We start from the raw sequence: 14,979 nt of genomic DNA, 5'->3' as shown, positions 1-14,979 counted from the left end.
CACTCAAACTCATGTCTGTTGAGTCGGTGATGCCATCCAACCATCTTATCCTCTGTTGTCCCCTTCTCCTCCTGCCCTCAATCTTTCCCAGCATCAGGGTCTTTTCCAATGAGTCAATTCTTTGCATCAGGTGGCCTAAGTATTGGAGCCTCAGCTTCAGCATCAGTCCTTCCAATGAACACCCAGGACTGATCTCCTTTAGGATGGACTGGTTGGATCTCCTTGCAGTCCAAGGGACTTAAGAGTCTTCTCCAACACCACAGTTCAAAAGCATTCAATTCTTTGGCAAAAGAAAGCTAAGCGACTGCTAGTATCTTCCAGATGTGTGCGTTAAGAAGTATCAGTTTGGGGACTTCCTGGGTGCTCTGGGTTAAGAATCTGGGGACATGGGTTCGATCCTTGGTCGGGGAACTGAAATCCCACATGTGTACTAAGTCGTTTCAGTCGTGTCTGACTCTGTGCGACCCCGTGGACTGTAGCCCGTCAGGCTCCTCTAGGCAAGAACACTGGAGTGGGTTGCCATGCCCTCCTGCAGGGGATCTTCCTGACCCAGGCATCGAATCCGTGTCTCCTGTGTCTCCTGCATTGGCTGGCGGGTTCTTTACCATACACGGAGGGACAACTGAGCCCACACATCACAGTTACTGAGTCCGCGTGCCACAGCTGCAGTTTGTGTAGCACGAAGAAAATCTCGCGTGATGCAGTGAGGATTCTGTGTGCTGCAACTAAGACTTGACCGAGACACATAAATAAGGCTCATTCAAAAAAAATGGTGAGTGTAGTTGCTCCCTCAAAGCGCTGCAGTGGTAGTTCCCTAAGAGGGGAGAAGTCCGCTTCTCATTCACACGCCTACCTGGGGAGGGTTCCCGGGCTCCGAAGGCAGCTCCAGCATCAGTGACCTGGGGCCCCTCGCCTCCAGCTTCCCTGGAGCATCGCCGTGGTCCATTGGCTACAAGACGACTCACCACCACCTCCAGCGGGGGAGGAAGGTGAAAAAAGGGAGGGAAAGAAGTCCCTCCTTCAGGGACGCACTCAGGAATCACACCCCAGATACTGTTGGCCGTGACTTGGTCACGTGGTCAAACCTTGCCCCCGAGGGTGGACCCGGGCAGTCTGGTCTCCCTTGGGCGGCCGGCAGCTCTGTTATTTACACTCTGGCCCAGCCCGCAGTCTCTGCCCTCCATGTTCTCCATAGATCCATCAGTGCCCACACGGTTTACTTCTCCTCCGGGAAAGCCTGGCACCGCTCCGTCTTTGCCTTGGTTTCGGATTTAGGTTGTACATTTGTTGGCATGCTTGTGAGGCTGATGGCACTTCTCCCCGGGGAGGCGAGGGCAGGGCTGTGTCTGTCTCTGCCCACCCTTATGGCCCAGAGCCTGGCACAGGGTCAGAGCTGAGTACCAGTTGCAGAGTGAGCAGATGCCCTTAATAGGGGGATCTTCTCCCAGGAGGAGCCCAGGCGTCAGCGATTCTGTACGTCTGTCCCAGGGCGCATCTCTGGCAGGGTGACCGAAACCGCCCTGTGTGCCCAGGGCCGTCCCGCCCTGCTGTTGGCAGGTAGCACTTAGCACGTGGCCGCGTGGCCGTGGTTTGGGTCCGACGTGCTGCTGGGTGGTGGGCTTCTCCGGGTACAGAGTGGCCGCTCTCAGCCGTGTGTCCCCAGGGCACCACAGTGGCTGGGACGTAGGAGACCCTCCGCTGCAAGGAGGGCCAGACGTGGAATTTTTCAGAAGCAGTCGGCTTCTGCAGAGAACAGGGCTTCTGCTCTCCTGTTCTGTGTCCTCCCCCCATCGTTCACGTGGCTCCTCTCCTGAAACGTTCTTCCAAGCCTGTGCCCCAAGCCTTTCCTTCCCCCTGCTGGCGCCCGCTGGTGCCAGAGGCCCGCACGCCACATTGCAGGAGGAAGGGGTGTTGGGCAGCGCCCTGCCTCCCCAGCGACACCCCGAGATCTCGATTCCTCTCTAAACTCCCAGCTGAGCTCTGGGTTTTGTCCTCCCCCATCACTGGGGCTAACTGGGCTTTGACGCCTGAAAAGTAACGCCTCCCTTTCTGTCTGTTCATTTGTCTAGTGAGCTTCCCAGGCGGTGCTGGTGGTGAAGAACCTGCCTGCCATGCAGGGGATTTAACGGATGCAGCTGTGATCCCTGGGGTGGGAAGACGCCCTCGAGCAGGGAATGGCAGCCCACTTAAGTATTCTTGCGTGAGGAATCCCAAGGACAGAGGAGACTGGCGGGGTGGAGTCCACAGGGCCGACATTCGTCTGGTCATTTAACAGACACTGGACTTCCCTGGGGCTGCAGCAACCACAGGACCTGCCTGCCAGTGCAGAGGACGCGAGTTCAACCCCTGGTCCCGGAAGATCCCACCTGCAGAGCAGCTAAGCCTGGGGGCCACAGCTGCTGAAGCCCGCACGCCCAGAGCCTGTGCTCTGCAAAGAGAGGCTGCCGCAACAAAGAGAAGCTCCCGCTCGCTGCGGCTAGAGGCAGCCCCGGGCAGCAACGAAGACCCTGCACACCATAAAGAAAAATAAGTACATAAATAAAGAAAAATGAATGATGTTCATGGAGCATCTATTCTGTGCCAGGCATAACTAGAGGCTAATAAACAGCTGTGAACAAAACAAGCTTCTTTCCTGGAAGAATATGCCCTGGTGAGGTGACAGTTCAGTTCTCCTTTCTGCCTCTGCTTCCTTGGATGAGATGGTAGACACCATGAGATCAGAGATGAAGCCGCGTCAGGGAGAGAAGCCGAGGACAGGGACACACCCAAGCTGGGGGTGGAGATGGAGGGACAGGAGAAAATATTCTGAGAATCGAAGCGATGGAAACGGAATCTGGCTGCGGACGCCAGCCTTGAGGAAGTGCTGGGAGGAGGGTCGGGTTATGGGAAGAACTAAGAACCCAAGTCAGACCCCAGGACCTGGCGGAAACATCACGGGTGCGTGGTGGTCATCTCATGGCAGGTGGGGAGCGGAGGCCGGATAACAGGAAGATGAGGATGCGCGGCGTGGGGGCTGGGCGGCGGCGAGAACCGGCCGCAGCAGCCCAGGGCTTGGCATGGACGGGCACCCGCACCTCCTGTTTCTGCGGTGGCCCGGCAGGCGTGTGCATCATCCAGGGGCTCCTCCGCCCGTTGGCCGTTCAGACACCCGCCCTGTGGCGGCAGTGCTGAATCGCGTCCGCTGGGGGTCCATCTCCAGCCAGAGGGACAGCCTGTGGGAGCGAGCACACAGCCAGTTTTGGGGGTCGGGGCTGGAGAAGGCACATCTCACGCTGGGAAGATGGAGGCCACGTGGTCACAGCTCGCTGAGAGGGAGGCTGGGAAACCGAGTCCGGTGCTGTGACCAAGAGGAAGGGAAGAGGATTTGCTGGACAGACGGCCGTGTCTGTCCCAGACCAGCTGGACCCAGAGACACTGTGTGCTGACCAGCACTCCTGAAAGCTGACGTTAGTCCCTCGAGACGTTCCAAAAGATGGAGTTCTGAGCCTGTGTTAGAACAGTGTGGGGAGCGCTGCGTTGCAGACCCATTTTTTTTTTTTTAGAATTAAAGGCTCTGATGATTCCTGCAGGAAAGAGAGGAAGCATTTCCTAACCGTACTTGACTTTGCGACCCTGGGCCTGTGATGTGACTATGGTCCCTGTGACACACACCTGGGAAATGCTGATGGGCAGAAGGAGACCTCAGGGTAAATGAGGATGTGTTAGGATAGAAGCTTTATGTCTGTATAAAGGTACAAGCCAAGACACCCTTGCAAAGGGGAGGATCCACGTGTTAGAAGGGAGAGAGGCCTGCAGGATCAAGGCTGGAGAAGCGGGGAGGAACAGAAGCCAACGTGGAGACAGGAGCCTTGCTGTCTTTGCCGGGTGCAGAGAAAGTGGCTCTTCCTGGAAAGTAAGTGTGAGGCCCTTCTGCTGACTGAAGGGTAGCTGGGGGTCTGCGAAGACACGCTCTAGAAGGAGGCCGTGGAGAACCTCTTCAAAGACTGCATGGCTCCACTTCTCTGGAAGTGGGTGGAAACCTCCTAAGTATGTTTACTAAATTAGCACACAGTTGGATTTGTAAATGAGTAGCCCCCTGTCTCCAAAAGTGATTAAGATGCCTGTGAAGAAGTCACGTTGGATCTCGCCTGCAGACCCTGTCTCCACCCCACCAGCTCCAGCTCATGGGCCGTGTCTTGTTTAAAATATGCAAAACAGTATTATATATTCTAATAGGGTACGTGAAGAGGGTGTGTCATGACAAAGTAAATGCAAACAGTGAATCTGGGAAAGGGTCTATGCGAGTTTTTGTACTTCTATTAGAACTTTCCTGTAAGTTTGAAATTATATCAAAACGAACAGTTCTGGGGAGAATGGATGCATGTATGGCTGAGTCCCTTTGCTGTCCACCTGAAACTGTTAAAACATTGTTAATCGACTATACTCTGATTTAAAATAGAAAGTTTAATAAAAAGAAAAAAGTCGTGGGATTTGCCTGGTGCTGCCTGAGGTCAGGGGGCTGACGTGGGCTTGCCGTTTGCACGAAGCCTTTGCCCATTTCCCCATCTAACGCTCACGCCACCAGAGGGCACTGAGTCTCAGGCTGGCCGGTGGTGAACGACCGGGGGGCACGTGGACATTTGAGGGAGCTGGCCTTGGACACCCCCGCCCCCGGTCCACGACTGCTTTACCAGCTGCCTCATCAAACGCTGAGATAGGGTCAGTGCGGGGCTAATCCGGTTAGGGTGAGGTCATTAGCGTGGGCTCCCATCCAACACGACTGGCATCCTTTTAAGGAGGAGGAATTTGGAGACAGACACACGCAGGAGACACCACGTGAATATGAAGACAGCGTCTGTAATGGGGAAGGACTAATCTGACTCCGTGTTGGGTCTGTTGCTTTTAACCTTTGTTTTCTATCTCTTTGGCTAAAAGGTAATCGCTGAAGGGATGTTGCCTGGAAGCTTAAATGATGCATCATGGCCCATCTCTGGGAACCCTGCCTGGCCAGGAAATGAGCATTTGGCTAAAATTATGTAGTTTAGCCTAGAAAACATCCTCGCCAGCTGACTGACCAGTGAATGGCTACAGGAAGGGCGACATGAACCCTTCCCCCTCCCTAAGGGCTGGAAGCAGGACTTTACTCCCTCCCCTTTTCGTATAAAAGGCAGTGTTAGTCGCCCAGTCCTGTTCCGACTCTGTGATCCCTGTGGACTGTAGCCCACCAGGCTCCTCTGTCCATGGGATTCTCCAGGTAAGAATACTGGAGTGGGTTGCCATGCCCTCTTCCAGGAATCGAACCTGTGTCTCCTACATTTCCTGCATTGGCAGGTGGATTCTTTACCACTGAGCTACCTGGGAAGCCCTTGTGTCATGAACAGCTTTCTCCAAAACTTTGCCAAAATCAAGACACACTGGGCTGAGGACCATGTCTCTAACTTACTTTAGAGGAGGAAATGAAGCTTGTTGCTGTTCCCTCACTAAGTCATGTCCGACTCCTTGAGACCATGGACTGCAGCACGCCAGCTTCCCTGTCCTTCACCACCTCCCGGAGCTTGTCCCAACGCATGTCCATTGGATCGGTGATGCCATCCATCCATCTTGTCCTCAGTTGGCCCTTCTTCTCCCGCCTTCAATCTTTCCCCAAATCAGGGTCTTTTCCAGTGAGTCGGCTCTTCGCATCAGGTGGCCCCTTCTTCTCCCGCCTTCAATCTTTCCCCAAATCAGGGTCTTTTCCAATGAGTCGGCTCTTCGCATCATTGGCCCCTTCTTCTCCCGCCTTCAATCTTTCCCCAAATCAGGGTCTTTTCCAGTGAGTCGGCTCTTCACATCATTGGCCCCTTCTTCTCCCACCTTCAATCTTTCCCCAAATCAGGGTCTTTTCCAATGAGTCGGCTCTTCGCATCATTGGCCCCTTCTTCTCCCGCCTTCAATCTTTCCCCAAATCAGGGTCTTTTCCAATGAGTCGGCTCTTCGCATCAGGTGGCCAAAGTGTGGGCGCTTTAGTAGCTTAACAGGTGCTTAGTAGCCTAAGTAGCCTAAGCATTGTAGCCTCAGTCCTTCCAATGAACAGATGCGCTGGCTGCATCTCCTTGCAGTCCAAGGGGCTCTCAGGAGCCTCTCCACAGCACAGACTGTGGAGAGCACAGACAGCATCGATACTTCGGACCATTTCTGTCATTTATTTTAGAAAAGAAAACGAAACTGGTTTGATCGAATTTGCATTTATTTATTTACTTGGAGAGGGAAGCGCAAGTTGGCCACTAGAGAGCCTCACCACCCTTAAAAAGCACTTGTAATCTATGCAGCTGGGAAACACAGTCCAGAGGTTTGGCCAGGATCACTTCAAGATGACAGTCTGCGCTGATGACAGCCCACTTTCTGTGAGTCCTCAGGAGCTGGATCAGACCTGAACTCCTGAGCAGGGCTGGTGGTCTCATCCCACTGGCTTTCTACCTGGGGGACTGTTTCTGTTTTTCCTTTTATTTTGAGAGAACTTCAAGCATGCAAAACAGTCACGAGAACACTGCATTGCACTCTCGTTTACCTGTCAGCTTTTCCTGTTTACTTTCTCTCTGTCAAGATTTACACACACACACACACACACACACACACACACACACTCACACGTGTTCTTCATCACTGAGCTGCCAGGGAAGCCCCAAATAAATACAATTATATATTTATATACATACAACTTGGGGCTTTCCCCAAGTGACTCAGTGGTAAGAATCCGCCTGCAATACAGGAGCCGCAGGAGACCTGGGTTCAGTCTCTAGGTCAGGAGGATGCCCTGGAGGAGGGCATGGCAACCCACTCCAGTATTCTTGCCTGGGGAATCCCACGGACAGCGGAGCCTGGAGGACTACAGTCCATGGGGTTGCAAAGAGTCAGACATGACTGAGCAACTTAGCACACAGGCATATATAAATATATATTTTATATTTTTAATTTCACATATAGTTTATTTTTTTTGAATATTTGGGAGGAAATTCCAGATATCCTTTGACCCTAAACGTTTGCTCATGGGATCCAAAGGACAGGATTTTATTTACCATCCACACCGTGATTATGAAAGTCAGGAAGTTTAACACCAATAATCAGTTGCAGTGAGAGGAGCGCTACCTTCTCTTCCCTGCCGGGCGGAGGTTCTCCCGCCGCTGTTAGAAAGGCCGCCCTGATCCCACGCGGGCTGCCCGCCTGCCGCTACGTCACTCTCTGGGCTCCCTGTTCGCTCCACAGGGAGCCTCAGTCCACAGCCTGGCCTGGCTTTTCTTACCTGCTCATACCTGTTTTCACTTTCGAAAATGTTGTTTATGGAAAATGTGTATGCGTGCGTAGTGAACTAAATCAAGGTATGCCAAACAGATAAGCACAGCACCCTTTGGACAAGCCTTGTCCTGAGCCCAGGGTCGTGTGCTCTTGGAGACAGACATGCTCGTCTGTGCGGTTTTGTTAGGCAGGAAATCCTACCCTGTTTTTATTTTCTGGGATCGTTAACAAAATTGAACATCTTCTCCTGTTGCCCGTTTGTAGGCCTTTTTCTTGTTCAACTTCTTTGTTTTCCTTTTGTAAGTTTGCTTTATTATTGGTTTATTTGAGGTTTCAGATATAAATGCTATTAAATTACTTTTCCTGTAGGAAAAGCATGTTACAAATATGCTTTACAAACATCCCCGCTCCGTCTCCTGTTGTCTTTCAGTGTTATGGACTTTTAAAAAGAGCTTTTTGTTCTTTACTGGGCTTTGCAACGTAGTTAGAAATGTTTTTCTGTTGCAAGATCATTTAAAATTGCATCAGGGTTTCTTGTGTGTTTATGGGGTTGTCTGTTTTAAACATCTTTATGTGCTGACCTGCTCGGGGTTTGCTTTGCTGAAATGAGCGATGTGGCATCGTGTTTATCTCGTTGTTTACTCAGTGTTGAGCTGGCTGTCCCAGTCCTGTCCTGAACGCTCCCTCTGCAGTGTCTGCTTGGACATTCTGACTTTTTCCCGTACCACCTCTCCTTGCTTACTTCTGTGCATTTCTACGCTCTCTTTTTCTTCCTACCCGGAGATCTGTTTATCCTGTCTCAGCAACATTCTGCTTTACCTCATGCGACTTTGTAGCCCTTACTGCTCCGTCCCCTCCCCCTCTCTCCTCCTATTCATTTGGCTGTCCTGGGTCTCAGTCGTGACGCGGGACCTTTGATCTTCACTGCATCACATGAGCTTGCCCTTGCAGTCTGTGAACTCTTAATGCGGCGTGTGGGATCTCGTTCCCTGACCGGGGATTGAACCCAGGCCCCCTGCATTGGGAGCGTGGAGTCGTAGCCACCGGGCCACCAAGGAAGTCCCCGTGTCGCTCTTTAACTTGTCGCGGAACCTGGTTTTTTGTTGGCTCGACAGGCAGCAGGTCAGATGCTGAGATACTGAGTTTTGCTGCAGAGAAATGGATTATTTGGAAGGCAGTAATTGGGAAGACGGGAGAACCAGTCTCAGATACGAGTCCCTGCAGGTGAGGGGTTCAGGACACTTAGAGTGGAGAATCTAGGGTGATTGGAGGTGCAGGGAGCTGTGGGAGAGGCAGGGAATGGAGGGGTCGTCAGTGGTCCCTGCAGGTGCAGCTGGGTTTCAGGCTTCTCCATGGGAATTGGTTCAGAAAGCAGCAGCGTCAGCATGATCCGAGGGTGGAGTTTTGATGTCAGACATCATCTGTCGAACAGTCGCACAGGCCCAGTTGAGTGGTCTGTGACCTTGACCCATTCGAACTGGGAAAGACCAGTTCCCTGTTCCTGAGAAACCACAGCAGCAACTGTTGCTATAGTGATCCATATGTTCAAGGTGTTACCTTTCGGGAGTCCTGCCATGCCTCCTCTAAGCTACGTGAACCTTTGAGGGTGAGCAGGTAGTCAAGGCAGGCTACAGGAGATGGTTTATTGAGAAATAATAGTAGGTTATAGTTTAAGCGATCTCACTGAAGACTGCTCTCGCTTTTCAAGCTCATGTTGGGATAAGTTTCTCTTGTTTTTCAATATCTCTTGATTACCATTATATAACTATTTTACTTCAATTTTAGAGTCATTTTGACAGGTTTCTAAGATAATCTCTTTGTAATTTTATTTAGAACTGCAAAAAGCCCCAACATGCTATTTTGGGAAAACCAAGTAATTCTGCAGTCCTGAGTATTCTAAGATCCAGACGTGCCTTTCCATCTGGGTGAGTTACCTGGTTTGTCACTGGGCAGGCGTACTTTTCTTTTGGAGGAAAATGCCTGGGTGTTGTCACTGGGGGCAGGCACTGCAGGCATAAGCTAGGTCATGCTCTTTGGAAGAAATGTGCCTTCCAGCTGGCTCCGTGCTAAAGAATCCACCTGCCAATGCAGGAGAGGCAAGAGATACTGGTTCGATCTCTGGGTTGGGAAGATCCCTTGGAGGAGGAAATGGCAACCCACTACAGTGTTCTTGCCTGGAAAATTCCATGGACAGAGAGCCTGGCGGGCCACAGTCCATGGGGCCGCAGAGGGTAGGACACACCTAAGCATGCACACACAGACAAGGTGTTTTCTGTGTGTTTGGACTGCCTGACTTTTTCCACACATGCAAGCTCAGCACCCAACCCGCCTGGGTCCACGATCGCGCCCACCATTCCAGTGACCTCTGGATGACCAGAGGGGGGCTACAGGTGTTTTCATTCTTGTTTTTAATCTTTGTGTTTGTTTTAAAACGACTCTAAGCAGAGCACAGCTGAGAAAAATAGGGACCTGCCTGGATATCATTTACTCGCTGGTGTTCACGTGTAGCAGTTTTAGGGGGAGCTGTAATTTACCACCATTGGCTCCATGGCGCCCTCTGGTTTGCAGGGAGCTCACTGCAACTCTGTGGCTTCTGGGGACAGGTGTGCTGTGCTCTGTTGAACCTGTGCACGCCCATCTTGCCCTAAGTCTGTGCAGCAGCAACCAGGCTGTGAAACGCAGGATACGGCTTGTCACCACCGTGAGTGAAAGGGTATCTTGTAAGCTTAGCCTGTGCCAGCCCCCGAACCCCCCAAGCACTTCAGAGCTTTCCTTGTTAGTGTGGCTCCAGCCCCTGGTCCAAGACCCAGTGTCACGGCATGGATATCAGATTGTTTCCTCATAGGCCTGTGAGATCTGTTTGGCTTGAGAAGTGTTTTCACTGTAATTATTTCTGACCTGTTTTGTGGCTTCTTACCCATTCCTCCCCCATCCTTTCCAGCCCTTCCTGTGCGCCGCGGCCATAAAAAGGGCTGCCAGGGTGGTCAGTTCAGGGCCAGGAAGGTGGAATAGAAATGTAACTGCTGGCATGATTCAGTGCTGGGGAGGTCACTGAGAATGAGCAGAAACTCTCCAGCCGTTCCGTGGGCTGGTGTCAATCATACCAACGCCCTAAGCACAAGAGGTTCTCAGCGTCCCGAGGCCAGGTTGGCCCAGGACAGGCAGTACACTGGTTCCGCCTCTCAGAGCTTTACGATGTGCTGCGTCAGTTAGCATCTTAAAAGTTCCGAGGGCTGCCTCAGTGAAGCAAGCAGCTTCAACTCTGCTGAGTGATTCAGCAAGTGTGTTAGTGCAGGAACGGAGTTCTTCTGGGCTCCCCAGGTGGCTCAGTGATAAAGAATCCCTGCCAGTGCTGGAGACTCAGGTTCCATCCCTGGGTCGGGAAGGTCCCCTGGAGGAGGCAGGGCTACCCACCCCAGTACTCTTGCCCGGAGACTCCCATGGACAGAGGAGCCTGGTGGGCTACAGTCCACGGGGTGGCTAAGAGTCAGACACACTGAGCACACAGCACTCACAAAATTCTTTTAGGCAGAGCAGGTTTCTCTTAGTACTGACTTCAGAAGGGCCGGAGGGCAGTGAGTGTCCCAGTCCAGCCACCCCTACAGCTGGCGTCAGTGCTGGCCTCTGAGAGCTGGATGTTAAATGAGATGCAGTCACAATCAGATTCCCCGAAAGTATAATTTTGTTTCTTTTCCACAATGTCAGGGGTATATTTAGCTGCATGACATGCTATCAATGGTGGACCTTCTAGCTCATGTGACACTTTCAGAAAACGGCCTTGCAATGCGTTCGCTGATTAATTTATTCAAACTATAGGTACGAAGGGACTCCTGTGTCTTTAGCGCTGTGCCAAGCGGGGGTGATTTATTAGAGTCTGGGAGTGATGGGGACTGAGAGAGTGGAGGGGATAAAGGAAGTCCACAGCCTTCTGGGGCTCCTGGCTGCTCCCAGGCGGAACCCTGCGGTCAGCTGTGACCCCAGAGGCTCCAGCCTGGGCTGAGAGGGGCGTGTTCCAAGCCAGAAAGTAGGTCATCTTTTCACTGGGGCCCCTGAGGGTGTTGCCAGCACTCACAAACTCCATTTTTAACGACCATAACACTGCTGTTCAACAAACTGCCTCACGACTCAGCGGCTTAAGACAATGCCCAGCGTGGCAGGGTGGCTCTCCCGGCCCGGCTGACTGAGCTGAAGGCCCCCTTTAAGGGCAGCTCTGTTCGCAGGCCCCGCGGCTTCCCTGGACCAACAGCCTGGCCAGGAGCGTTCTCCTCCGTTCAGAGGCAGTCGGCAGTCCAGCCACATGAGCACCTCCAAGCCTCTGCTTGCATCTCCTCCGCTGACATCTCGTCGGCTAAAGCACATCAGAGGCGAGGAAATACCTCGCTGTTACAGGTGGACAGCTCCCGCTGTACCCAGGCAGCCCGGGACAAGTCGGAGCGATGCTGCAGTCCATCTCTGCGGGAGACACGGAGTGCTGAGGCTGGCTCCCGTCAGGAGGTGCAGATTCTGCCCTCGCACCTGGGCGCTCCTGGACGCGAGGTTCTGTTCCCATCCAGTGAGACTGGGGGCTGGCGGCTGACCTTTGGTTTTGCTTGTTTTTCTTTGGCTGTGCCAGGTCTTATCTGCAGTGTGTGGGACCTTTAGGTGTGGCCTGAAGGATCTAGTTTCCTGACCAGGGATTGAACCCAGGCCCCCTGCGCTGGGAGCGCAGAGTCTCAGCCACTGCCAGGGAAGCCCCTGGCAGCCGAGTCTGTGTAAGACACGGCAGTCCAGGGGTGGAGCTTGGCCGGGTGAGTGGGTGGAGCCCCGGCCTGGGCGTTCTGGCCGCATCCTCCTCGTCCACAGACTCGGGGCCTGTCTTCCGAAGAGCTGGAGGTCAGGGCTGCAGCCAGCACACGCTGGTCAGGTCAGAAGAAGGCTTGTCTCCCCACCCTACACTCTGGAGAACAAACTCCATCCAACCACAAGATGACGGAGGAACCGTCAGAACGGGATGGAATGTTGAACATGTCTGCTGGAGACATTAGGCCAGAGCGAAAATGGAAGGGAGCATGGGGCAGACTCTGCAAGACGGCCCTTGTCCTGCGCGGACTGTGGGCTTGGCCGCGCTCCCCTTTGGTCAGGGGAACACAGCTGTGTGATGCCGCAGAGGGACAGGGAGGGCGCTCGGAGCTGGGCTTGCCCTCTCTTGCTGCCAAGCAGCCTTCCGCTTACACCTGGACAAGCCCAGGCTGACCAGCTGGGTGATCAGGGGCAAGGCCGGAGCCTCGCTGATGTCGGTTTGCACTGGACCCGCCAGTGGGGCCTCTAGGGGCCAAGCCCACTGCCAAGCTCGTAACTAGATGAGTCGGGCAGCCGGCCCCTCACTGCTGCTCAGCCTTGGCGAGTGGTGACTGCTCACTGTTGAAAGCCTCCACGCTTAGAGGCGCTTTGCTCCACAGCGCTGCCGGGTATAAATGCTTATGCCAGGCAGTGGGAAACAGGGCAAGCGTGGGCGTTGCCTTGCCTTCAGTGCTGAGAAGTCGTGCCGTCCACATTTAATACGATTTAAGAATGAAAAGATAAGCATGAACGTGCACGGTGTTTCTGACTAGCCTATTGGGTAGCCGTCATAAATGAAGATTATATGGTTCTAAATGAAGAGTACGCCGGGCTTCCCTTGTGGCTCAGGGGTAAAGAACCCAGCTGGCAATACGTAGAGATGTGGGTGTGATCCCTGGGGCAGGAAGATCCCCTGGAGGAAGACATGGCAGCCCACTCCAGTACTCTTTGCCCGGAGAATCCCACGGACAGAGGAGCCTTGGCGGGCTGCAGTCCATGGGGTCGAAAAGAGTCAGACACGACTGAATGAGCAAGGCCGATACTTGCCCATGTGAGGGTCTGCGTAGGAACGTTTAAGCATGAAATAAAGTCATTTATAAATTAGGTCATCATATGACTAACCTCAGAGCATCTGACTTAAAATTTAAAACGTTAGATTTGACAGTAAGAATGTAACCGGGACACTGAGTCAGACATCGGCTTCCTGTTTTGTCTTCTCTAAACATGAGCCTTGACATGGGAAGAGTGTTTCCTACCAACCAGTCTTTCATTGTAGTCTATGCTGCTGCTGCTGCTGCTGAGTCGCTTCTGTTGTGTCCGACTCTTCATGACCCCCTGGACTGCAGCCCACCAGGCTCCTCCATCCATGGGATTTTCCAGGCAAGAGTACTGGAGTGGGTTGTCATTGCCTTCTCCAATTGTAGTCTATAGCACTCAGCTAAAAGAATGTAATTATCTGAAAGAAATACATCAAGTTCCCAGAGAATTACAGACTTGTAGGGCTGGGGCTGGATAAAATAGCAGAAATCTGAGAAGTCGTTTGGTTTCCAACAAGGAAACTAAGACGAGTCATATTATTTCTTTTTTCTTTTTTAATTGTGTGTGTGTGTGTGTGTGTGTGTGTGGCTGTGCTGGGTCTTAGGTGTCACATGTGGTACCTAGATCTCTGACCAGGGTTGGAAACCGGGCCCCCTGTGCTGGGAGCACAGAGGGTTATTTCAACGATTTACTTATGTTTACACAACGAGATAGGAGCAGAGTTAAGATTAGAACAAAATCAGGGCTCCCCTGGTGGCTCAGATAGTAAAGAATCTGCCTACAATGCAGGAGAGACCTGGGTTTGATCCTTGGGTTGGGAAGATACCTTGGAGAAGGAAATGGCAACCCACTCCAGTGTCCTTATCTGGAGAATTCCATGGACAGGGGAGCCTGGTGGGCTGCTGTCAATGGGGTTGCATAAACACTTTGGCTGCTTTCCAAGAAGAAAATGTTAAATTTCTTCCACTCCACCACCTGAGTGTTTATTAGCCTCAGAATTTAGCATGTTTTCAGATAAATGTTACATTACACATGATTCATTTTACGTGCGTACACATATCCATGAAGCATTGCCAACATATTTGTGATTTTCTGAGCCTTTAAGGAACACCGGGGACTTCCCTGGTGGCCCAGTGGTTAAGATTTCTCCTCCCAGTGCAGGGGGTGTCGTTCAGTCCCCGGTAGAGGGGCTAAGATTCCAGATGCCTCAGTGCGGGGGGGAGGGGAAAAAAACAAAACATTACACAGAAACATTATTGTAACAAGTTAAAGACTTTAAAAATGGTCCACATAAAAAATCTTAAAAAAAAATAGCATTGCATGGAGTCTCACACTGGACATCTTACATCGAGTTGCTTCCTCCGCAAGATCGCACTAGGACAGCATCAAACCTTTCCTTTGGTTCTCGCTCGTGGCTCTTGGTCCCCTTTTCATGGTTGCAGCTGTTTCACTGACCTGATTTCCTGACTGGGAGTCTGCCCAGGCAGCTGTGGAAAACAAAAACCCCAGAAGCACAGAATTTAACAGTTGCATACATTTATTTAAACATAACAATGCGGGCAGGGCTTCTCATGTTAAAAATCTTCTGTACACGTGTTTCGAAGCCAAAGATTACCGAATTTCTGAAATAAAGCTTGTGGAAACATTGGCAGGCGTGAGTGGACTTGGTAAGCTGATGGTCCCTAGAGCCAGATGTGACGATAAAATGCTGCTTAGAGACGCATTTTCCAAGTTAAACAAGATTTGTGAAGACAGTCAGCACAGTGGCGGGATAAGAACTCAGGTCAACAGGGAACCGGGGAAGAGTCTGTGTGTGGTGCCTGAAGGGAAGCCTGCTATGAGCCCTGCCTAAAGATTTGTGTTATACACACT

The sequence above is a fragment of the Bos indicus x Bos taurus genome, chromosome 22, assembly GCF_003369695.1.
Source record: "Bos indicus x Bos taurus breed Angus x Brahman F1 hybrid chromosome 22, Bos_hybrid_MaternalHap_v2.0, whole genome shotgun sequence".
NCBI classification, from domain to species: domain Eukaryota; kingdom Metazoa; phylum Chordata; class Mammalia; order Artiodactyla; family Bovidae; genus Bos; species Bos indicus x Bos taurus.
The sequence above is the reverse complement of the archived record's forward strand: the minus strand, read 5'-3'. Positions refer to the sequence as shown.